We start from the raw sequence: 26,090 nt of genomic DNA on the forward strand, positions 1-26,090 counted from the left end.
TCTGCTAAGTTTCTGTTAACAGTGAACTCTTCTGAAGGAAGTGCTAGCTAGGAGCGCACATTGGAGCTGCAAAATTTTTAGCATGTGTGCATTGCCAAATGACACTTTTCTACCAAGTCTCACTGGTAGAAAAGCTTTCAAGTGAGTTCTATGAGCTCATTTGTATTCTGGACAAAAAAGATGATCTACAAAGGAACTATATTCATTTGGTCTTCAAACCGTGCCAAACTTTGCCAGTTTAGAGTCTTTTCTATGCTGAATCCACCAGACAACATCTCTTGCTCCAATCCTTATCCATTTGAGCTCCAAAACCACCCAAACCTTGCTCACAGAAACTGTTTTTGATGCTCCAAGTCAATGGTGATGTTGAGTGATCAAGCCAGCCATGGGGAGTGACTAATCAAGGGTCTGTCGACGCTAGAGATAAGGTGGCCAGGATTGTGTGGCATCAGGGCAGCCAGAACCATGGTGACCATGGCACTGGCATGCCACAGAGTGCTTTCTGCGCAGCTCTAGTGACAGCCGAGCCGTCCCGAGTGGTCACACCTTGCCCCCTCCTTGTCATGAGCACCGATGAGCCCCCTGACAGACGCGTGGGACCCCTCGAAGGTGCTGGGCCGCCGGAGAGCACCGCTGCCGCTCCCGGCCAAGCTCCAGCAGAGGGCCGAGTTGTCGCCTCCGGCCACTGTGCCCGTCCGCAAGCCATTTATGGCCAGGACCCATCCCATCGCGTCCCTGCCCTCCTCGGTCACCTCCATGCACTCCGCGACAACCAGCTCAGCTCCCCGGTGACCGTGCCCGAGTCTATCCGTGCTGCTTCGGGAGAAATCGTCCGAGCTCGTCACCTGCCTATTTAAGTAGGAGCCCGACCTCTCCGAGCTCTCCATCCCCCTCCTGCTCATCCAGATTGAGCTCCCGAAGAGTGAGCCAAGGCCCGGAGGCCCTTTGGCCTCAGAGCATCACCGGAGTTCTGCCGCCGCCACCTCACTGTCGACACCCTTCTCCCCATCTCCCAGAGCCAATTGATTCCTCCGGCAGGTTTATGAGTCCTTCTAGTGCTCCTCGACCTCTTGCCCGAGCTCATTTCCCCCTGGAACGCCGTCTCTGACAATCTCCCGAAGCTGCCGCCGCCGGAGAAGAAGGGGACGATGCCGTTTGTCGATCTCTAGCCGAGCTGCTAGTACGTGTGTGATCGTTGTGGACTGCCCGTTCCATCCCGCTCATTCCCTGGTGTCGCCGCCGTCTCTATCACCGGCCGGCCGCCTCGCCTTTGTCTCCCTCCTCTCCCTTCTATTTAAATCGGGCAGGCCCCACGTGCCACGGGTTGTGGCCTGCGGCCGAAGCATTAACTGGAGGCGCCCCTCCACTTTACATCTTCGACGTGGCCCTCCCCCAGGTTTTCTTTTCTTTTTATTATTTCAGTTTTTAACAGAAACTTTGACTGTTTATATCTTTTTATCTACAAGTCCAAATCACTTGATTCATTTTGCATTGGGTTTGTATTGAAATTCTTTACAATCTGGTAAATTTTGGTATTTTTTACCACACTCATATAATTTCTAGTTAATAAAAAGGTATTTAATGCTTTTCCTTTTCTTTTGCTATTTCAAATACATTTTCAGAAGGAAACTTTGAAGACCAGGAGTGTTTGAACAACCCCACTGATCAAGGCAAGCCATCATATCCATGTGATGCAGTTTTGCATAGCATAGCTCACATCCTCATTCATTGAAATTACTTAACTTGCTAAGAAATAATGATTTAATAAATGATCATATAGAGACATATGCTTATGATTATGAGTTACTATGGTTGCAATGATATGGTGGATGATCATGAGTCACCTGACCGGGCATAACCGTACAACCACCTCTTGCCGGTATGGGAAGACCATGACTTGGGCTGTCCGCATGATCTCTCACCGATATGCCCCAAAGAGGGAGGGTTATGCACGCGTGCCACCTTGCCCTGTGGGCGGTGATAACTCTGTGAGCCCAGTTAAGTTGAGTTGGGCCCGCCCCCGTTTGGGACAGTTTGTTGGGCCACGACGGTTGCAGGTGTCATGAGGACACAGGTGTCATGAGGACATAGGGCCACCCAGGGCAGGACTCCGAAAGGGAGTGGTTGCCGGGGTTATGATGAGAGAGTCACGGGTTAGGCAAGTTGCGTTGGAGCAATGCTTGTCCACCCGAATGGGATCACGAGGTCAGTGCTCCAGAGTGTGGGTAAAGTGTGCAACCTCTGCAGAGTGTAAAAACTATTCGAATAGCCGTGTCCACGAAAATGGACGGCCCGACCAGACCCCAGTAGATGGTCACCCGTGTGGATGTTAGTAATGATGGAAGAACTCTCAAGTTGAGTGGAGATGCTTGATGAGCATTCCGGTGGTTGTGAGACAACCCCGGACATGAGTAAGTGGTTGTTATAAAGTCAAGTGGTACTATTTATAATTTGTTGCCATGCTATTGTTTGGTGCATTGCTTGGTAATTATAAGCTTGCGAGTACATTCAAATTACTCACCTGGCGTATCATGCCAGATGTAGGAGGAGCCGAGGACGGAGGTCCTGATGATGTGTTCTAGGAAGTGTCCACAGCAATGTCCGTGTGTATGGAGTTGCCGCTATGTTCCGCTACGCCGTAGAAGTACTTAGTAGTTTCGAGGCCCTCTATGTCTCATAAATAATGTAGATATTGTGCTGCACCAAGGGTGCCTTTGGCCTCGCTATCATTTTAAGATATGCTCTTGTTACATTATGCTATCAATAAAGTCAGTTCTGTTCTGTGCCAAGATGTCGAGTGTTTCTAGAAGACATGATATCTGGGTTGGAAGCACTCATAATCCGCTTCATGGAATCGTGGTGCCACAACAGTTGGTATCAGAGCCACCTGACTATAGGACACCCTAGTAACCGCGTTAGCAACGAGTAGTACAGGGTCATGGGTATGTATTTGCTTGTTGCATTTGGATGCTGCATTTGATTGTTGCATGGCATGCATCATGATTCATTGTGTTACTAACCTTTGGCTTTGTGAGTGTACAAGGCACCGGTTCCGTGTCATTTTCAGTATGAGCCCGCACCATCCTCCTTCCCAGCACTGCTACGGAATGTCTGGTTTCGACTATACCCGCATGGCGAGGAACGAATGTACTATGTGTTTCGGGAGCAGCTTGCCGAGTCCGCGTACGAGTTCCATGCTCACGCCTACCTGGTTGTCAGCTCAGATATTGGCAGCTATTCTCCCTCTACTAAGGGCGGAACGGCTTCTACTCCAGAGATGGCAATCCAGTTTGCTCCGGTGGAGGCTCTCAATGACTTGCCCTACCATGAGGTGGAGATGCAGACTCATCCAGGTTTCTTCCATTACCCCACCTTGTCGCCTTCGACAGCGCGAGTCATTTTTGCTCCCGTAGACCCAGCATGTGACCGTGCGACTGTTGTGCTGTCTCGCTATGTGAGTGCCAGCTATTGTACGATCGTATCCCTGGCAGAGGAGCTATCCCGTCTTCGGGCAACACTTGTCATTGCAACTGCAGTGCCACCCCCACCCGAGTCTTCTGTTCCACCGCCAGAGGCACCACTAGTTCGACCCCCACCTGGATTTGAGATTCCAGCCAGTTCTTCAGCACCGCCAGGCACTTCGTCTGGCAGTCGCCGTCAGACTCATTCTGAAGGGGCCTCACTCCTTGACACCCCTGCTGCCCCGATGCTGAGGCATCGTGCTCCTTCAGAAGCAGGACCGTCTTGTCAGCGTCGCCACGTAGCCTTTGCTCCGGAGATTGAGGTCAACATCATCAGTTCAGACTCTAACTCAGGATCAGACGACGAGGAGTCGGAGGTCTTCCAGTGTTCGTGCCATCCGCGCCACTAGAGCCGAGGTTGGAGTTGTTGAGCATGCATCTTTGCATATGTCAACTGCCGTGTGAGCAGTCTAGTCATGATATGTTCCCCTACTAGCTTGCCAGATGTGATGTTAATGTGCATTGTATAATTATGTTCTTTGCTTATTTGCCTTTCATGAGGATTTCTTTGGTATTTTATGACCATGCTTTTCCCTATGGATGTTGCTCATCGATTTGGTACTTTGCACTGGGAACAATAATTTAGGATGAAAAGGAGTTGTAGCCAAGGTAACGATGGAACCCCCATCCGTCGGTCTGCCAGGCAGGCAGGTCAACCACCAGAAGACCTACCACCTCCACCACCCCAGGCACCAATTACTCAGTAGATCATGAGAATGTTTGACGAAAAGAGGAATCAGGATCTCATGGAATTTCTGAGAAGCATGCAAGCTATGGTAGGCCAGAACAACCACAACGGGGCACGATTCAGGTTGTCAGATTTTCAGCGTACTAAGCTGCCCAATTTTGGTCAAGCTGCGGACCCGATTGAAGCCGACGATTGGATAAGGACTATGGAGAAGAAGCTAGACATAGCCCATTGTGAGGAAGCTGACAAGGTTCCCTTTGCCACTCACTACCTAGAAGGGCCAACAGCTATATGGTGGGATAATACTAAGATAGCATGGCCCTGTGGAGGAGAGATTACATGGGAAAGATTCAAGGAAGCATTCCGCAAATATCATATTCCAACGGGTATTATGAAGGTGAAGCAAAGAGAATTCCTTGACCTTACACAAGGAAACATGACAGTGGCCGAGTATCTGAACAAGTTTAACAATCTGGCACGATACTCGACCCATGATGTATCCACTCAGGAAAGGAAAGTTGATCGCTTCCTAGGCGGTCTTAACCATGCCCTCCGTTGTCAGCTTTGTATGCTGGACTTTCCAGACTTCCAAACGCTGGTAAACAAAACTTTCATAGCCGAGCGAGAGCTTAAGACTGGATACGATGACCGCAAGAGGAAGTTTGAACCCAAGAAGGACAACAAGGAGCAGATTGCCCAAAAGCCACGTATCTGGCAGCCAAACACCATTGTCTACAAGCCCACTTGGAACAACAGTAACAACACTAACAATACAGTGAGCCAGAACAAGGCCTTCGGCAAATAGCGAGTGCTAGAGGATTGTCGCCGCAACAATACATGTTTTACTTGCGGCCAAAGTGGACACTATGCAAAGCAGTGCCCCACCAATGGCGGAAAGCCATCCTCCGACATCAAACCGCGGATCAACACTATTGGACGCCTCCCTAACTCTAAGGTTACCCAAGGACGCGTCTACCATATCTCTGCCGAAGAAGCATGCGAAGCTCCAAAAGTCGTCATCGGTATGTTCTCTGTTAACAACATACCAACAATAGTTTTATTTGATTCCGGGGCTTCCCACTCATTTATTTCGAGGAGTTTTGCCGCCATACACCAATTTTCCCCTTCATTGTTGGATAAAATCATGGTGGTACAATCCCCTGGCTCCATGCTCAGAACAAATCTCGTATACCGGGATCTGGAAATACGGATACAAGGAGTTACCTTTCCAGCTGCACTAATTGCCATTGAATCCTCGAGATTAGATGTAATACTAGGGATGGATTGGTTGACACCCCATCAAGTGTGCATCAATTGTGCCAACAGAACTGTGACGCTGGTTAATCCGGCCGGTAAAACCATCCAGTTTATCGCCAACAACATGAGGACAAGGAATGGAATGGGATACCAAGCAGATGTCACAGATATGAACTTGATTCCAGTGGTATGTGAATTTCCAGATGTATTCCCCGAGGAATTGCCAGGAATGCCACCGGACCAGGAGTTGGAGTTCGCAATCGAATTAGTTCCCAGTACCGCCCCAATTTACAAGAAATACTACCGTATGCCAGGACCAGAATTGGCAGAGCTAAAGAAACAGTTGGATGAATTACTGTAGAAAGGGTACATTCGCCCAAGCATATCACCATGGGGATCACCATTACTATTCGTCAAAAAGAAGGATGGAAGTTTGCGAATGTGCATAGACTATCATAAGCTAAATGAGGTCACTATTAAGAACAAGTACCCACTACCACGCATCGATGATCTATTCGACCAGTTGAGTGGAGCACGAGTGTTCTCCAAAATTGACCTCAGGACTAGGTAACATCAGCTCAAAATCCGAAAGGAAGATATACCAAGACAACATTCACTACCGGATATGGCATGTATGAGTTCAGAGTCATGTCATTTGGTGTGACAAATGCTCCATCCTATTTCATGAGTATGATGAACTAGGTCTTCATGGATTTCCTATACAAGTTCGTGGTAGTGTTCATTGATGATATACTGATATATTCTAAAGACAAAGAGGATCACAAGAGTCACCTCCGTGCTGTCTTGGAAAGACTGAGATCCCATCAACTATATGCTAAGTTCAGTAAATGCGAGTTTTGGTTGAAGGAATTGGGATTTTTGGGACACATCCTATTAGAGCAAGGTGTGGCTGTCGACCCTAGTAAGGTAATATCAGTACTAAATTGGAAGACACCAGTCTTGGTGACCGAAGTTCGCACCTTCCTGGGATTGGCAGGCTATTACTGACGATTCATAGAAGGCTTTTCCATGATAGCCAAACCATTGTGCTCAAGAAAAACCAGAGATTCGTATGGACGACAACATGCGAAAGCAGTTTCTTGCAGTTAAAAACAAGGCTAACGACCGCACCTGTTTTAATCCTCCCAGATATTCACAAGAGTTTTGACTTTTATTGTGACGCTTCCCGATGAGAAATTCGCTGTGTGCTGATGCAAGAAGGGAAGGTTGTAGCATACGCATCCCGATAGCTACGACCGCATGAAGAGATCTACCCCACTCATGACTTGGAACTAGCAGCCGTGGTTCATGCCCTAAAAATTTGGAGGCATTACCTCATTGGGCAACGGTGTGAGATATATACGGACCACAAAAGTCTTAAGTATATCTTCACCCAACCCGATCTGAACCTCAGACAACGACGATGGCTTGAACTCGTCAAGGACTATGACCTTGGGATCAACTATCATCTGGGGAAAGCCAATGTGGTTGGAGACGCTCTTAGTCCGAAGCCAATCACGGTAACTGCATTACTAGAAAATATGCATCCAAGACTACAAGAAGAGTTCATTAGTCTCAACATGATATTATGCGGTCCTGTTTGCCCAAAGACCCTGGAAATTACCCCCACCCTCATAGACGAAATCAAGAAAGCTCAAGAATCAGACAAGGGAATCGAGAAGATAAAACGGTCACTGCCAAAAGGGAAGGAAAAATCTTTCCGAGTAGATGACCAAGGTATCCTATGGTTCGAAAAACGGATATGCGTCCCCGACCAAAACAGCCTGAGGTAGCAAATACTCAGAGAGGCGCATGATTCCGCATATTCTATTCATCCAGGAGGTACGAAGATGTACCAAGACCTGAGAAAGACATTTTGGTGGTCAGGGATGCGCAAGGATATAGCATACTATGTCGCCTGCTGTGATATATGCAACAAGGTTAAGGCGGAACACCAAAAGCTCGCGGGTTACTACAGCCTTTACCGGTTCCCCAATGGAAGTGGGATGACATATGCATGGACTTCATTGTCGGACTACCCAAGTCAATAAGAGGCAATGACGCTATCTGGGGCATAGTGGATATGCTCACGAAAGTAGCTCACTTTATTCCGGTAAAGACTACTTTCAATGCCAATCAACTCGCACAGTTATACATGTCCTGGATAGTACGCCTACATGGGGTACCCAAGTCAATCACATCAGATAGAGGCTCTCTATTCACCTCGGCATTCTGGCTACGACTTCACCACGCCTTGGGCACCATGCTATAGCACAGTACCGCATACCACCCTCAGATGGATGGACAAACAGAATGAGTAAATCAAATAATAGAGGACATGCTTCACTCATGTGCCCTCACCCATGGGCCCAAATGGGAAGATAGCCTACCCTATGCAGAATTTTCCTACAACAACAGATATCAGACAAGCCTAAAGATGTCGCCCTTTGAAGCATTGTATGGAAGGAAGTGTCGAACCCTGTTGAATTGGTCACAGACAGGAGACAGTCGCATATTTGGAACCGACTTGATGCTGGAGGCCGAGAAACACGTCAAGGATATTCAGGAATGCCTTCAAGCAGCCAAGTCCCGCCATAAAAGTTACTATGATCCAAAACACCAAGAAGTGACCTTTGAACCAGGAGAATATGCCTATCTCCGAGTAACCCCTATGAAAGGAGTAAGAAGGTTTCGCACACGGGGAAAGCTCGCACCGAGATATATTGGTCCCTTTCCAGTGATGGCAAGAAGAGGCAGAGTCGCCTACTAGTTAGAGCTACCATCCGAATTGTCAAATGTGCATGATGTCTTTCATATCTGACAGCTAAGAAAGTGTATTGCACCTCCAATTAAGCAAGCAGATATGAGTGAGCTAGAATTGGCTAAGGATCTGACCTATGAGGAGAAACCTGTCAAAATCTTAGATGAGATGGAAAGAACTACCAGAAGTAAGGTGCTTAAGTTTTATAAAGTACTGTGGGAACACCATACTAAGGAAGAAGCTACATGGGAGAGAGAAGATTTCTTGACATCCGCATATCCAGACTTGTTCCCAGAGCAACCGAATCTCGAGGATGAGATTCATCCTAAGGGGGGTAGGTTTGTAACACCCTGATTTTTCAAAACTTTTCTTTTCAAAATATTTTTGAAAAGCACTTGCAATTTGGTGGATTTTCAAGTTCTCAAAGCAAGTTGGATTAAGAAAGCTTTGAATCCTTGTCTCCAACAACCCAAAACCATTTGCTTCATACTAAAACCCTTCTCAGATTTATTTGCAATATTTTATTTTTGTAAATAATTCAGTTTCCTATTTTGGGAATTATGGCAACACTATGGGTTGTGAAGCAACCCCTTGCTTGGATGAGCTTTAAGTCCCAAAATTTTCACTACATCTTCTCATTGTCATATGATTTCAAAATATGCAAAAATATTCCTTTACCCAATGGACAATTTTGGCCAGAATAATCATTTCCTTTCTGACCAGAACTCCCCCTTTATGAGGCAACCCCTTGATTCCTATCTTGGAAAATTCCAAATAAATTCCTGTAGTTACTAGAGATCATATATAGTTCCAATATGTAAAAACATCCCATGGTCCAATACAAATTTTGAGCAAAACAACTCTGCTAAGTTTCTGTTAAGAGTGAACTCTAGTGAAGGAAGTGCTAGCTAGGAGTGCACATTGGAGCTGCAATTTTTTAGCATGTGTGCATTGCCAAATGAAACTTTCCTACCAAGTCTCACTAGTAGAAAAGCTTTCAAGTGAGTGCTATGAGCTCATTTGTATTTTGGACAAAAAAGATGATTTACAAAGGAACTATATTCATTTCATCTTCAAACCTTGCCCAACTTTGCCAGTTTAGAGTCTTTTCTATGCTGAATCCACCAGACAACATCTCTTGCTCCAATCCTTATCCATTTGAGCTCCAAAACCACCCAAACCTTGCTGGCTGAAACTATTTTTATGCTTCAAGTCAATGGTGATGTTCAGTGATCAAGGCAGCCATGGGGAGTGACTAATCAAGGGTCTGTCGACGCTAGAGACAAGGTGGCCAGGCTTGTGTGGCACCAGGGCGGCCACAACCCTAGTGACCATGGCACTGGCATGCCATGGAGCATGCTCTAGGCAACTCCAGTGACAGCCGAGCCGTCCCGAGTGGTCACACCCTGCCCTCTCCTTGTCCTGAGCACCGATGAGCCCCCTGGCAGACGCGTGGCACCCCTCGAAGGTGCTGGGCCGCCGGAGAGCGCCGCCGCCGCTCCCGGCCAACCTCCAGCACAGGGTCGAAATGTCGCCTCCGGCCACTGTGCCTGTCCGCAAGCCATTTAAGGCCAGGACCCATCCCATCATGTCCCTGCCCTCCTCGGTCACCTCCATGCACTCTGCGACGGCCAGCTCAGCTCCCCGGCGACCGTGCCCGAGCCTATCCTCGCCGCTTTGGGAGAAATCGGCCGAGCTCGTCGTCGGCCTGTTTAAGGAGGAGCCCGACCTCTCCGAGCTCTCCATCCCCCTCCTGCTCATCCAGATCGAGCTCCCGAAGAGTGAGCCAAGGCCCGGAGGCCCTCTGGCCTGAGAGCATCGCCGAAGTTCTGCCGCCGCCACCTCACCGTTGACAGCCTTCTCCCCATCTCCCAGAGCCAAATTGATTCCTCCGGCAGGTTTACTGAGTCCTTCTGGTGCGCCTCGACCTCTCGCCTGAGCTCATTTCCCCTGGAACGCCGTCTCCGACGATCTCCCGAAGCTGCCGCCGCTGGAGAAGAAGGGGACGATGTCGTTTGTCCACCTCTAGCCGAGCTGCTGGTATGTGCGTGATCGTCGTGGACTTCCCGTTCCATCCCGCTCGTTCCCTGGCGTTGCCGCCGTCTCTATCACCGGCGACCATCGCCAGTCGGCCGCCTCGCCTTGGTCTCCCTCCTCGCCCTTATGTTTAAATCAGGCAGGCCCCACCTGCCAGGGGCTGTGGCCTGCGGGCGAAGCGTTAAGTGGAGGCGCCCCTCCACTTTACGTATTCGAGGTGGCCCTCCCCCAGGTTTTGTTTTATTTTTATTATTTTAGTTTTTAACTGAAATTTTGACTGTTTATATCTTTTTATCCACCAGTCCAAATCACTTGATTCTTTTTGCAATGGGTTTGTATTGAAATTCTTTACAATCTGGTAAATTTAGGATTTTTCCCACAGTCATAGAATTTCTGGTTAATAAAAAGGTATTTAATGCTTTTCCTTTTCTTTTGCTATTTCAAATACATTTTCAGAAGGAAACTTGGAAGACCAGGAGTGTTTGAACAACCCCACTGATCAAGGCAATCCATTATATCCATGTGATGTAGTTTTGCATAGCATAGCTCACATCCTCATGCATTGAAATTACTTAACTTGCTAAGAAATAATGATTTAATAAATGATCATATAGAAACATATGCTTATGATTATGAGTTACTATGCTTGCGATGATATGGTGGATGATCATGAGTCACCTGACCGGGCATAACCGTACAACCACTTCTTGCCGGTATGGGAAGGCCGTGACTTGGGTTGTCCGCGTGATCTCTCACCGATATGCCCCAAAGAGGGAGGGTTATGCATGCGTGCCACCTTGGCCCGGTGAGCAGTGTTAACTCTGTGAGCCCAGTTAAGTTGAGTTGGGCCCGTCCCCGTTTGGGACAGTTTGTTTGGCCACGAAGGTGGCAGGTGTCATGAGGACACAGATGTCATGAGGACACAGGGCCACCCAGGGCAGGACTCCGGAAGGGAGTGGTTGCCGGGGATATGATGAGAGAGTCACGGGTCAGGCAAGTTGCGTTGGAGCAATGCTGGTCCACCCAAATGGGATCACGAGGTGAGTGCTCGAGAGTGTGGGTAAAGTGTGCAACCTTTGCAGAGTGTAAAAACTATTCGAATAACCGTGTCCACGAAAATGGACGGCACGACCAGACCTCAGTAGATGGTCACCCGTATGGATGCTAGTAATGACGGACGAACTCTCCAGTTGAGTGGAGATGCTTGATGAGCATTCCGGTGGTTGTGAGACAACCCCGGACATGAGTAAGTGGTTGTTATAAAGTCAAGTGGTACTATTTATAATTTGTTGCCATGCTATTGTTTGCTGTATTGCTTGGTTATTATGAGCTTGCGAGTACATTCAAAGTAATCACCTGGCATATCATGCCAGATGCAGGAGAAGTCGAGGACGGAGGTCATGATGATGCGTTCTAGGAAGTGTCCACAGCAGTGTCCCTGTGTATGGAGTTGCCGCTATATTCCGCTACGCCGTAGATGTACTTAGTAGTTTCGATGCCCCGCTATGTCTCATAAATAATGTAGATATTGTGCTGCACCAAGGGTGCATTTGGCCTCGCTATCATTGTAAGATATGCTCTTGTACATTTTGCTATCAATAAAGTCAGTTCTGTTCTGTGCCAAGATGTTGAGTGTTTCCAGAAGACATGATCTCTAGATTGGAAGAACTGGTAATCCGATTCATGGAATCGGGGTGCCACAGCTATGTGTTCATTGGATGTTTTATTTTCTTTTAGGTAGCACCAGGTGTCGAGTACGAGTATGAGGATCATGTTCCTGGAGAGCAAGTGTTCTATTTCCCACAAGAAGTGCGAGGCAAGATGATCGTTGACCTATATATAGTTTCTAATTTTGTTATGCCTAATGTCTCGTTTCTATTTTTAATTACTGTTGTCTACCACCTGAATGTCAAGCCTTCCAACATACCATGATAAACCCCTCCACTTCCGTGAAAACAATATTTGGCTAAGGTAGCGATTGCTCAGCCCTTCTTATAGTGTTCTAGTTGCAGGTGCTTGGTGATCCATGTGTTGACATGGATATTTGGGATATCATCATACTGTTGCTATTTAAGTTAATGCACTTTTATACTTGGTAAAAGTTGGAAGGCTTGGCCTTTTGCCTGGTGTTTCACTCCGCTTTGGTCGACCTAGTTTCCGGTTACCGGTGTTATGTTCCATATTGAGTGGTCCTAGCACGCTTGGGGTTGTTTCGGGGACCCCCTTTATAATTCGTTTTGGGCTAAAACTCGTACGGCAAGGCCCAACATTGGTATTACATTTGATAAACAACTTAATAAAATGCATAGGGAATAGCTACCCCATGGATCTTAGTCATCAACCCAGGCCAGTTCTCCTAATGAGTGTTGGTCCAAACAGAGCCACTTGCGGGGGCCACCCGGGGCAATTGAGGGATTTCTATCCGGCCACCATACGTAGTGCTTATCTCGTAGTGCCCTCGGAAAGTGATACGCACGACTGTTATTAGGATCTGGCCTGCTAGGTGGTCTTGCTAGATTCGTTTTACCGTGAATGTCTTGTGCACTTGATATCGAGGATACCTCGGGCTATCTTGAGGTTGAGGTTTTGTTTCTAGAGAAGCTTGTGATAGTTTGTGATGGACTAGTTGGAGCACACCTACAGGGTTAAATCTTTCAGAAAGTCGTGCCCACAGTTATGTGGCAACTTGGAAAATTGTTTAACACCAGGTTATAGAAAACGTCAAGTAAACTTAGTTAAAATGAATCAACTGTGTGCGTAACCGTGACCGTCTATTTTAGAGGGAGTTCAGAAGGAGAAAACTGTGGTGTTATGTTTGACGTAAGTAGGTGTTCATGATAACTTCTTGATCATAATTAATTTGTAAATGACTTGTGTAGATACTCATCTTAATCTTGAATCGTAAGTTATCCACCAAACAATGCTTAGAGCTACTGGAACCTCACCACTTAACCATGCCTTCCAAATACCTTAATTAGTCCTGCTATCTTGGTCATGAGATTGTTGAGTCCCTCTGGCTCATATATTACTACAACACCAAAGGTTCAGGTACCGTAGATCTTGACGCAGATGATGCTCCGCAGCTCCAGTGCGAGTACAATGAGGAGAGCCGACACATGTACGTTACATATTCGGACGAGTAGAGGGATTCATGGTTGTCTCCTGTGCTAGTGAGACAGACTTCATTGTTTTATCTATTTATTTCGTCCGTAGACGGACCATGTCTTATGCATGTTTGAATGAATGATGTATGGATTTGTAACTTAGTACGTGGCGAGTGTAAGCCGACTCATATACTCATCTCTTATTTAAATGTATTTGCAATGATGTCTATACTTGTGAAATACCGAGATGCGCCTCAATCCCTATTAAGGCTTCGTCCCCAAATATGGACAGTGTCGCATCTTGGACGTTACAAGTTGGTAATGAGAGCCATATGACCATAGGGGCCCTTTGCTTGTTCGAACTTGGCTAATACGAGTCTAGTGAAAAACTATTTTGAGTCTAGTTATATCAGATAGTGGGATTCTTTTTCTCCTCTTCCTTGCTTCGGTGAGGAATTACGACTTTGGAATTTGAATTCTACACCTCCTCTCATTCAATTTTTTTAGGATCATGTGGGTATTTTCAAATCTGTATGATGCCGATGTGACGAAATTTTGTACCTAGTGCCTCCTATTTTCCAGGAGTAGACCTCCAAGGTGTTTTTAACACATTGCTATCATTCAGCTTCCTTAGTATCTTAGAACACAGACTTCGAAATGCTTCAATACTTTGATTGGTGGCAAATAGTGTCATGAATTTCCCCAATACTGGTGGCGATAGGTCGGATGATCTACTAGGTCTGGTGTCATTGTTTTCTCGAAGGTCGGAGGTAGATGAGTTTGCGGAACTTCTTGGATATCTGTTGATAGTGCGGGTGCGGCCTTGCATCTGATTACATTGAGTAGGTTCCTGGACCTGCAACCTGATAGCATAACCAAGAAACATTTCAGGAATTGTGAGGTTGCAATTCAAGCAGTCACCTAGGAAAATTCTTTCATTGAATGTATGTAGGGATATACATTTGTTCGGAGCAATTCTTAGCTCAAAAACATGTCAACTGCAAGTGGCTTTTGAATCTTATGATGTCGTTGCTAATCTGTGGAAGCGTTCTTAGTAATTTTAGTTCGAACGCAAATTTCTAAGACTACATGTTGCAATATTTCAAGCCTTTGATTCAGCATATTAGCTTCATTTTTTCATGTGTGATCTAATATTCATGTCCATCTCGAGGATGACCCCAGCAACTCGCCAGAATCCGGGTCGTTGCTGGGAGCAGTCAGACCCTCCATCACACCCTCCTCCACCTCCTCCTCCGGAGGCGTGGCAAGCTTTGATGGTTGTGCCTAATGCGAATACCCAGATGATGCAAGAAAGGAATCGAGGACATCTAGGGGATTTCAACAACCCGCCGTAGCCTGCTTCTCTCAATAACTTCCATGCAAATCAGCCCAAGTCCTTCACCTGTTGTGATCAACCTTTTGATGCGGATGATTGGCTCCGTGACATGAACAAGCATCTTGAGTGCAACAATGTCAGGCCTGAGGACTATGTCATATTTGCAACTTTCCAGCTAAAAGGCAAGGTAGCAGAGTGGTGGCATGAGCACAAGGATTCCGCAGGTGGTCGTTTGATCAGTTGGGATGACTTTCCCATGACTTCAGAGCTCATTATATCCCGTCAAGTTTTGTTGAGGGTATGCATTAGAATTTCAGGAATCTGAAGCAAGGAAGCTCGACTGTCTATAAGTATAACATCACCTTCCAGAACCTTTTCCGCTATGCTAAGTACGATGTTCATGATGAGAAGAGCACGATTTATCAGTTTAGAGGTGGTCTCAGGGAAGATCTTTAGCTTCCTCTTCCCTTCACGATCCCCCTGAGTTTGATTAGTTTAGATGTGGTCTGAGGGAAGATCTTCAGCTCTAAAGGCTGAATCAGCTCTACTCAGGGTCGAGAACTCAAGGAAGTGTTTCAGAGACTCTCATCCATCTTTGTCTTTGTCCTAGATTGTGCCTAAGCAATAGAAGTATTGGGTTCCTCCTCCTCCTCCACCGCCCCGTCCTCCTCAACGGCAGAAGGACGATGGTCGTAGATCTTCCCACCCACCCAGCCGAGGATTCCAACAGAAACTTCAGGCGCCTGAGTCGGGAGCTCCTCCAACACACTTCCGCATGCTCTCATAGGTTACTTGTCACAAGTGTGGCCAGAAGTGTCACTACTCCCACAATTGTACCAACCAGCGTCATCTTCCGCCTCCTCCTCCAGTCAAGCCCCAAGAAATTCTATGGTGAAGCATAATCCCAAGTATGCAAGGGTGAACAATGTGAATGCAGCTCAAGCAAAAGAATGCTCAGAAGTGATCATGGGTAATCTCTTGGTTAATTCTTTTCGTGCAAACGTTTTGTTTGACACTAGTGCATTGCATTCATTTATTTCAAGGCCTTTCGTTGCTAACCATTATCTGGTAACATAAGCTACTCCTAAGCCTTTAATATTCATTTCTTCGGGTATGCAAATGACTTTTTGTGTGATGGTCCCAGATGCTTCTATCAGGATGTGCAATTATTCTTTTCTGGCTTCTTCAATTGTCTTCGGCAATTCCGATATTAATCGAATTCTTGGCATGGATTTTCTTGGGATGAACAAGGCTTATGTCTATTGTGGAGCCAAAGTAGTCAAACTGACTCATCCTTCTGAAGATGTGATCATTCTCGTGGCCCGCTATGACACAATTATTCTCTTTTCTATCAATGAGAAGGGCGAAATCTCAGCCATATCTCAAGTTCCTGTCGTTTGTGAGTATGAAGATGTCTTTCTAGAAGAGTTGCCAAGAGTGCCTCCTCACCGGCTATTACAATTTGTGAATGAACTCGAGAGTGGAATTGAAACGGTTTGCAAGCATCCTTATAAACTTGGTCCTGAAGATCTGAAAGAGTTGAAGAATCATCTAGATGAACAAGAACATATGGGTTTGATCAGACCAAGTTCTTCACCTTGGGGTTGTGGTGTTCTTTTGTCAAGAAAAAAGATGGCATGGACCGACTTTGCATCGATTACCATCCATTGAACAAGAAGACAATCAGGAACAAGTATCCACTTCCTAACATCAACGAATTGTTTGAGAAATTGAAAGGGGCCAAGGTTTTCTCTAAGCTCGATCATCGGATGGGATATCATGAAATTCGTATTCATGAAGAAGATATTACCAAGACTGCTTTCAGGATAAGCTTTAGCTCTTATGAGTACATGGTGATGTCCTTTGGTCTCATAAATGCTCCTCCGACGTTTTCTCGCATGATGGACTTTGTCTTCCCTCCCTTCAAGAATGAGTTCATCTTGGTGTATCTTCATGACATTCTAGTCTTCTCCGAGACTAAAGAAGAACATGCAGAACATCTCCGGCTTGTGCTTGACAAGCTAAGAGAGCATCGGCTCTCTGCAAAGTTCTCCAATGTGAATTTTGGCTCAATGATGTGTTGTACCTTGGGCATATCATCTCTGTCGAGGGCATCAAGGTGGATCATGAAAAGGTTCAAGACGTTGTCAAGTGGGATCCTCCTCAGAATATCAAACAGCTTCTAAGGTTTCTCGGGCTTGCAAGCTATTACATAAGATTCGTGGAGAACTTCTCCAAGATTGCTAAGCCTTTTTCCAACCTTCTTCAGAAGAGCATAAAACACGAATGGAGTCCTGAGTGTGATTTGGATTTCAATACACTCTAGGACAAGCTCACCTCAGCTCCAGTTCTAACTCCTCCCGATGATTCTAGGCCATTCCAAGTTTTATGTGATGCATCTTTGCAAGGTCTTCGTGGTGTTCTTATGCAAGACAAGAAAGTGGTAGCTTATACCTCTCATCAGTTGAAGCCAACTGTGAATAACTACCCCACTCACGATCTTGAGGTGGCGGCAGTATTCCATGCTTTGGTTACTTGGAGACACATCTTGTCGGGAAGGCAAGTTGAAGTCTACACTGACAACAAGAGTTTGAACTATATCTTCACTCAACCGAATCTCAATCTTCGTCAAACAAGTTGGGTGGAGATGATCCAAGATTATAATCCAATCATTGACTATACTCCAGGCAAAGCAAATGTGATTGCAGATACTTTGAGCAAAAAGGCTTACTGCAATAATCTCATTCTCAATCCATTTCAACCTCATCTCTATGAGTCTTTCAGGAATCTCAACCTTCAAGTAGTTCCTCAAGGATTTCTTGCCAACCTTCAAATTTCTCCAACCTTGGAAGACCAAGCCTGCCAAGCTCAACTTCTTGATGCTATGGTGAAGAAAGTGAAGATAGGCTTGGCATAGAGCATTACAAAGTATAACTTCTTCCATTTTGATGTCAAAGACACTTTGTTCTTTGAGGACCGCCTTGTGGTTCCAAAACGAGAGCTCGGAAATGTTATCATGGACGAAATCCACAATTCTCTCCACTCGATACAACCAGGCAGCTCTAAGATGTATCAATATTTCAAACATACCTTCTGGTGGAATCATATGAAATGTGAGATTGCTCAGTTTGTGAATGAGTGTGATGTGTGTCGCACGATGAAGGTGGAATATCAATGTCCAACATGTCTTCTTCATGATTTTCCTATACTTGAGTGGAAATTCAATCATGTTGAGATGGATTTGGTCACTGTGTTTCCTAAGTCCAAGAGATGTAACGATGGCTTGTTTGTGGTCATCGACAAGCTCACTAAAGTTTCCCACTTCCTACCGGTCAAAGAATCTATTTCGGCAGCTTAGCTGGCACAGCTATACACTTCAAGGATAGTTTCTTTTCATGGTGTTCCTAAGCTTATATCTTGAGACCAAAGAAGCATCTTCACTTCCAAGTTCTTGGATTCCTTCCAAACTGCAAAGGGTACCAAGATCTGTATCAGTACAACCTTTCATCCTCAGATAAGTGGTCAAGTGGAGAGAGTCGATCAAATTCTTGAAGACATGCTCACAACGTGTGTTATATATATTGGCATAAAGTGGGAAGACAACCTCCCGTTTGCTGAATTCTCGTACATCAACAGTTTCCAAGCAAGTTCAAGCAAGGCCCCATTCGAGATTCTCTATGGCAGGAAGTGTCGTATGATAAATCTCCATCGTATCTACTTTTCCAAACTCTTTTTCCCTTATTTTGGTCTCTAATTTGCATGATTTGAATGGAACTAACCCGGACTGACGCTGTTTTCAGTAGAATTGCCATGGTGTTGTTTTTGCGCAAAAATAAAAGTTCTCGGAATGACCTGGAAATTTACGAGTTAGTTTTGATGGGGATTGATCCCTAGTATCCACTATGTTCTGAGATTGATGTTGCTACTACTTTGCCATGCTTAATGCTTGTCACTAGGGCCCGAGTGCCATGATTTCAGATCTGAACCTATTATGTTTTTATCAATATATGTGTGTTCTTGATCATATATATCTTGCAAGTTGTAGTCACCTACTATGTGTTATGACCCGGCAACCCCGGAGTGACAATAGCCGGAACCACTCCCGGAGATGACCATAGTATGACGAGTTCATGTATTCACTATGTGCTAATCCTTTGTTCCGGTTCTCTATTAAAAGGAGAAACTTAACATCCCTTAGTTTTCATTAGGACCCCGCTGCCACGGGAGGGATGGACAATAGATGTCATGCAAGTTCTTTTCCATAAGCACGTATGACTATATACGGAATGCATGCCTACATTACATTGATGAACTGGAGCTAGTTACATATCTCCCCATGTTATAAATGTTACATGATGAATGCCATCCAGCATAATTATCCATCCCCAATCCAATGCCTACGAGCTTTTCCTACTGGTCCTTGCTATGTTACTTTGTTGCTATTGATGTCAGTGCTGCTACTGTTAACGTTGCTACCGTTGCTATCATACTATTCTGCTACTGAAACTTTGCTGCATATACTAAGTCTTTCAGGTGTGGTTGAATTGACAACTCAACTGCTAATAATCGAGAATATTCTTTTGCATCCCCTTGTGTCCAATCAACAAATTTGGGTTGAATACTCTACCCTCGAAAACTGTTGCGATCCCCTATACTTGTGGGTTATCAGGACTATTTTCTGGCGCTGTTGCCGAGGAGGCCTAGCACTATTCTCTGAGTCACTTGGGATTTACGTCTGTTGATCACTATGAGGAATCCGAGAGATCCAAAAACTAAAGTCTTGCCCTCAACTACGAGGACAGGTAAGGAACTGCCATCTAGCTCTGCACTTGATTCACCTTCAGTTATGAGTAACTTTGCGACACCACCTCCTGCTAGAAATTCTGATATGTCGCCTATGCTTGATGATGCTACTTCTTCTATCCATGATGCTTATGATGCTGCTTTGCTAGATACTGCTTTGCCCCTAGGTGCATTCCTTGATGCACAAATTGCTAGAGTTGCTGCTGATGTGATGATACTTCTCAAACTGCTGAAATTATTGAAGTAGATCCTGCTGTTTCACCTATTAGAACTAGCTCTCCTAGATATGAATTGCCTGATATACCTGAGGGTTATGTTATGGAGGGAGAGGTAGCTGAGGAGTTTTTTACTTGTAAGGATAGCTATGATCTTGAGAATTTACTACGCAAGTGGAAGGAAAAATCTCTGAACGCTAGAATGAAATACGATCCTAAGTTTGCTACTTCAGCCATCTTTGTGATTGATAAGGATTATGAATTCTCTATCGACCCTGAGTTAATCACTTTGGTCGAATCTGATCCTTTTCATGGTTACGAGTCTGAAACGGTTGTAGCACATCTTACTAAGCTGCACGATATAGCCACCCTATTCACGAGTGAGGAAAAGATCCGCGACTACTATATCCTTAAGCTATTTCCTTTCTCGCTAAAGGATGATGTTAAGACTTTGTTCACTTCTCTTGCTCCTGGTTGTGTGCGTAGTCCCTAGAATATGATCTACTACTTTTCTGAGGAATATTTTCCTACCCATAAGAAACAAGCTGCCTTGCAGGAAATATATAACTTTGTGCAAGTTGAAGAAGAGAGTCTCTCACAAGCATGGGGGAGGCTTGTCCAGCTGCTGAATGCTTTGCCTGATCACCCTCTTGAGAAAAATCAAATACTTGATATCTTCTATAATGGACTAACCGATGCTTCTAGGGACCACCTAGATAGTTGTGCTGGTTGTGTTTTCTGGGAACAAACTGTGGAACAAGCTGAGATTCTATTGAATAATATCTTGTGCAATGAGAATGCTTGGACTATTCCCGAACCACCTCCGAAGCCAACTCCGAAGAAAAGAGGTATCCGATTCCATGAGAGTGATATTCCTTTTGATAAACCTTCTAGCTTATGCTTAGATGAATTTGAGAACTTTGTTGTCAAACAACAAAGTTTCAATGATTATGTTAGCAAACAATTGGAACAGAATGCTCGTATGCTTAGTCATTTAAGTGCTTGTGTGGATAGAAATGTCAATGATCTTAAGCTTTTGAGTAAACATGCCTCTATGGTCACCACTCAAGTAGAACAAGTACTTAAGGCTCAAAATAATTTGATCAATGAGTTGAATGACAATTCCATTAGAGTCGCCACTAGAGGTGGTAGAATGACCAAGGAACCTTTGTATCCTGAGGGTCATCCAAAGAGAATTGAACAAGATTCTCAAGGAGTTAGCACCGAGGCACCCAGTCATCCAAGGAAGAAAAAGAAAGATGATAGGAACTTGCATGCTAGCAACCCTGTTGCTGTTACACCTAAGAATCCAAACGATATCTTTGTTTCTGATGCCGAAACACAATCTGGTGAGGAACATGAGCCTAGTGATAATATCAATAGTGGTGTTCATGTTGATGCTCAACCTAGCAATGATACTGATGTGGAGATTGAACCTGTTGATCTTGATAACCCACAACCTAAGAATAGGAGATACGATAAGAACGACTATATTGCTAGGAAGCATGGTAAAGAAAGAGAACCATGGGTTCAGAAACCCATGCCTTTTCCTCCCAAACCATCCTAGAAAAAGGATGATGAGGATTTTGAGCGCTTTGTTGAAATGATTACACCTATCTTTCCGCAAATGCGTTTGACAGATATGCTCAAAATGTCTCATTATGCTAAGTACATGAAAGATATTGTGACCAATAAAAGGAAGATACCTGAGGTTGAGATTTCCACCATGCTTGCCAACTACACCTTCAAGGGTGGAACTCCTAATAAACTAGGTGATCCCGGAGTGCCCACTATACCTTGGTCCATTAAAGGAAATTATGTTAGAACTGCTTTATGCGATCTTGGAGCCGGTGTTAGTGTTATGCCTCTCTCTCTCTTTACCATAGACTTGAATTGGATAAGTTGACACCCACGGAAATCTCCTTGCAAATGGCCGACAAATCAACTACTTTTCCTATCGGCATTTGCGAGGATGTGCCTGTTGTGGTTGCTAATGTTACTATCTTAACGGACTTTGTTATTCCGGATATTCCTGAGGATGATGCCATGGCGGTCATCCTTGGTAGACCCTTTTTAAACACTACAGGGGTTGTTACTGATTAAAACAAAGGCAATGTCACTTTCCATGTTAACGTTAATGAGCCCACGGTGCACTTTCTGAAGAAACAATATCGAGTACATTGCATCAATGCTATTGAAAAAACTTCATCGATTCTTATTGGGATCTTTAAATGCCCTATACCTACTGTCAAGATGAAGTATGATTTACTTTTTGGGGATATGCACATCCCCGTTGAGGTAACCTAGTGATTATTCGAAAATTCTCCGGTTCTATGCGATTCTAAAAAAGTTTCTCAAGGGGACTTGATCAACCTCATTGACGGATTTCTTTTGATGATGATGAGATGGATGAATCTAGGAGTCACAACCCTCTGTCCCCAACTTGTATTTTCTGTTGCTGAGAAGAAAAATGATAAATTTAGTTTTATTTTCCCTGTTTTCTACTCTCTCCGTCCCTTAGAAAAGTGTCCCGAAAATAAAAGTTCTTCAAATGCCCTAATATTCAAGAATGATTTTTTCTGGAATTTTGGAATTTTATTGAGATAGAGAGCTAGTCAGAGAGATGCGCTAGTGGGTGATACGTCCATTTTGCATCATGTTTTCATGTTGATATTTATCGCTTCCTGGGCTGTTATTTCACTTCACGGTACAATTCTTATGCCTTTTCTCTCTTATTTTGCAAGGTTTACATAAATGTCGGCAACTGGAATTTTGGCCTGAGAGTGGAGCAAGTTTGAGATACCTATTCTGCGCAACTCCAAACACCGTAAAAATCAACGAGGATTTTTTCCTGATTTATCAAAAATACTGGGCCGAAGAAGTGCCAAAGGGGCGCCAGGGGGTGGCCACAAGCCTGCATGGCGCGGCCACCCCCCCAAGCCATGGCATGGGGGCTTGTGGGCACCCTGCTGGCCCACTTGCCCCCCTCTTGTGCTATATGAGGGGTTTCGTCTAGGAAAAAAAATCAGGGAGGAGCTTTTTCTTGGTTTCGCCACCGCCACGAGGTAGAACTTGAGCAGAACCAATCTAGAGCTCCGGCAGGACTATCCTGCCAGGGAAACTTCCATCCCGGAGGGGGAAATCGTCGCCATCGTCATCACCAACACTCCTCTCATCGAAGGGGACTCGTCACCATCAACATCTTCATCAGCACCATCTCATCTCCAAACCCTAGTTCATCACTTGTAACCAATCTCGGTCTCGTGACTCCGATTAGTACTTGTAAGGTTGCTAGTAGTGTTGATTACTCTTTGTAGTTGATTGTAGTTGGATTATTTGGTGGAAGAGTTTATGTTCAGATCCTTGATGCTACTCATTACCTCTCTGGTCATTAATATGATTATGCTTTGTGAGTAGTTACTTTTGTTCATGAGGACATGGGATAAGTCATGCTAATAGTAGTCATGTGAATTTGGTATTCGTTCGATAATTTGATATGTTGTATGTTGTTTTTCCTCTAGTGGTGCTATGTGAACATCGACTACATAACACTTCACCATTATTAGGGCCTAGAGGAAGGCATTGGTAAGTAGTAAGTAGATGATGGGTTGCTAGAGTGACAGAAGCTTAAACCCTAATTTATGCGTTGCTTCGTAAGGGGCTGATTTGGATCCACTAGTTTAATGCTATGGTTTGACTTTGTCTTAATTCTTCTTTCATAGTTGCGGATGCTTGCGAGAGGGGTTAATCATAAGTAGGATGCTTGTCCAAGTAAGTGCGGTACCCAAGCGCCGGTCCACCCACATATCAAACTATCAAAGTAACGAACCCGAATCATATGAACATGATGAAAACTAGCATGACAGAAATTCCCGTGTGTCCTCGAGAGCGTTTCCTCCTATAAGACTTTGTCCAAGCTTGTCCCTTGCTACAAAAGGGATTGGGACACTTTGCTGCACCGTTGCTACTTTTTTTACTTGTTGCTTGCTACGAATCATTTCACCACACAATCACTTGTTACCGACAATTTCAGTGCCTGCAGATTTTTCCTTGCTGAAAACCACTTGTCAGATCCTTCTCCTCCTCGTTGGGTTCGACACTCTTACTTATCGAAAGGACTATGATTGATCCCCTATACTTGTGGGTCATCAAGACTCTTTTGTGGCGCCTTTGCCGGGGAGTGAAGCGCCTTTGGTAAGTGGAACTGGGTAAGGAAACATTCATATAGTGTGCTGAAATTTGTTGTCACTTGTCACTATGGATACTAATCCTTTTGAGGGGCTTGTTCGGGGTATCTTCACCTCGAACGGAAGCACAAAGAGTTTCTCCTCAACCTTCTGCACCTACTGAAAATATTTTCTTTGAATTTCCTTCGGCTAATCCTTTTACAGGAGATGGAACATCACATCCAGACTCGCACCTAATCTATGTGGATGAGGTTTCTGGTTTATTTAAGCTTGCAGGTGTTCCCGAGGATGAGGTCAATAATAAGGTCTTCCCTTTATCTTTCAAGGATAAGGCGTTGACATGGTATAGGCTATGTGATGATACTGGATCATGGGACTACAATCGGTTGAAATTGGAATCTCATCAAAAGTTTTATCCTACGCATTTAGTACATCGTGATCGGAATTATATTTATAATTTTTCACCTCGTGACAGAGAAAGCATCGCTCAAGCTTGGGGAAGGCTTAAATCAATGCTATATTTATGCCCAAATCATGAGCTCTCGAGAGAAATTATCATTCAAAACTTCTATGCTCGGCTTTCTCATGATGATCGCACCATGCTTGACATTTCTTGTACCGGTTATTTTATGAAGAGAGATTTTGACTTCAGATCAAATTTGTTGGAAAGAATTAAACGCAACTCTGAAGATTGCGTTAAATCCTTTGTTGAGACAAATACTTTTTGTGACTGTAGCGCTAAGTATGGACTTGACTCTGAGATAGTAGCTTCATTGTGTCAATCTTTTGTTGCTGATATTGATATCCCGAAAGAGAAGTGGTTCAAATATCATCCTCCTTTAGAAGTCAATGTAGTTAAACCCACTCCAGTTGAAGAGAAAGTCATTGCCTATAATGATCATGTGGTTCCCAGTGCTTACATTGAGAAACCACCTTTCCCTGTTAGGATAAAGGATCATTCTAAAGCTTCAACTGTGATATGTAGAGGCTACATTAGAACACCTACACCCCCTGAGCAAATTAGAATTGAACCTAGCATTGCAATTATCAAAGATCTTCTGTCTGAAGAAGTTGAGGGACATAATATTCACTTCTGTGAAGATGCTGCTAGAATTGCTAAACCTCATGCTAGATACAAACATAGGCCTGTTGTTGGCATGCCTGTGGTTTCTGTTAAGATAGGAGATCATTTTTATCATGGTTTATGTGACGTGGGTGCTAGTGTTAGTGCAATACCTCAATCCTTATACGATGAAATCAAAGATGAGATTGCACCTGTTGAGATAGAGCCTATTGATGTCACTATTCAGCTTGCCAATAGAGATACTATCTGCCCTGTGGGAATTGTTAGGGATGTTGAAGTCTTGTATGGTAAAATGAAGTATCCTCCTGATTTCCTCGTTCTTGCTACCACTCAAGATAGCTTTTGTCCCATCATATTTGGCAGACCCTTCCTCAATACCGGCAATGCTCATATCGATTGTGAGAAGCAAACTGTCACTTTTGGCTTTGAAGGTGTGTCACATGAGTTCAATTTCTCTAAGTTTGGTAGACAACCTCAGGAAAAGGAGTTGCCTAGTAGGGATGAAACTATTTCCTTAGCCTCTATTGCCGTGCCTCCTACAAATCCCTTAGAGCAATACTTGCTTGAGCATGAAAATGATATGCATATGCATGAAAGGGATGAAATAGATAGAGTTGTCTTAGAACAATATCATATCCTTAAGAATAACTTGCCTATTGAACTGCTTGGGGATCCACCTCCACCAAAGGGTGATCCTGTGTTCGAGCTTAAACAGTTGCCTGATACTCTTAAGTATGCCTATCTTGATGAAAAAGAGACATATCATGTTATTATTAGTGCTAGCCTCTGAGAGCATGAAGAAAAGAAGTTACTAAAAACTCTAAGGAAGCACCGTGCTGCTATTGGATATACTCTTGATGATCTTAAGGGCATTAGTCCCACTCTATGCCAGCACAAGATCAAAACTGATCCTGAATTCAAACCAGTTGTTGATCATCAAAGGAGATTGAATCCTAAGATGAAAGAAGTAGTAAGGAAAGAAATACTAAATTTCCTGGAAGCGGGTATTATCTATCCTGTTTCTCATAGCGATTGGGTGAGTCCGGTACATTGCGTCCCTAAGAAGGGAGGTATTACCGTTGTCCCTAATGATAAGG

This window comes from Hordeum vulgare, chromosome 1H, assembly GCF_904849725.1.
Source record: "Hordeum vulgare subsp. vulgare chromosome 1H, MorexV3_pseudomolecules_assembly, whole genome shotgun sequence".
NCBI lineage: Eukaryota > Viridiplantae > Streptophyta > Magnoliopsida > Poales > Poaceae > Hordeum > Hordeum vulgare.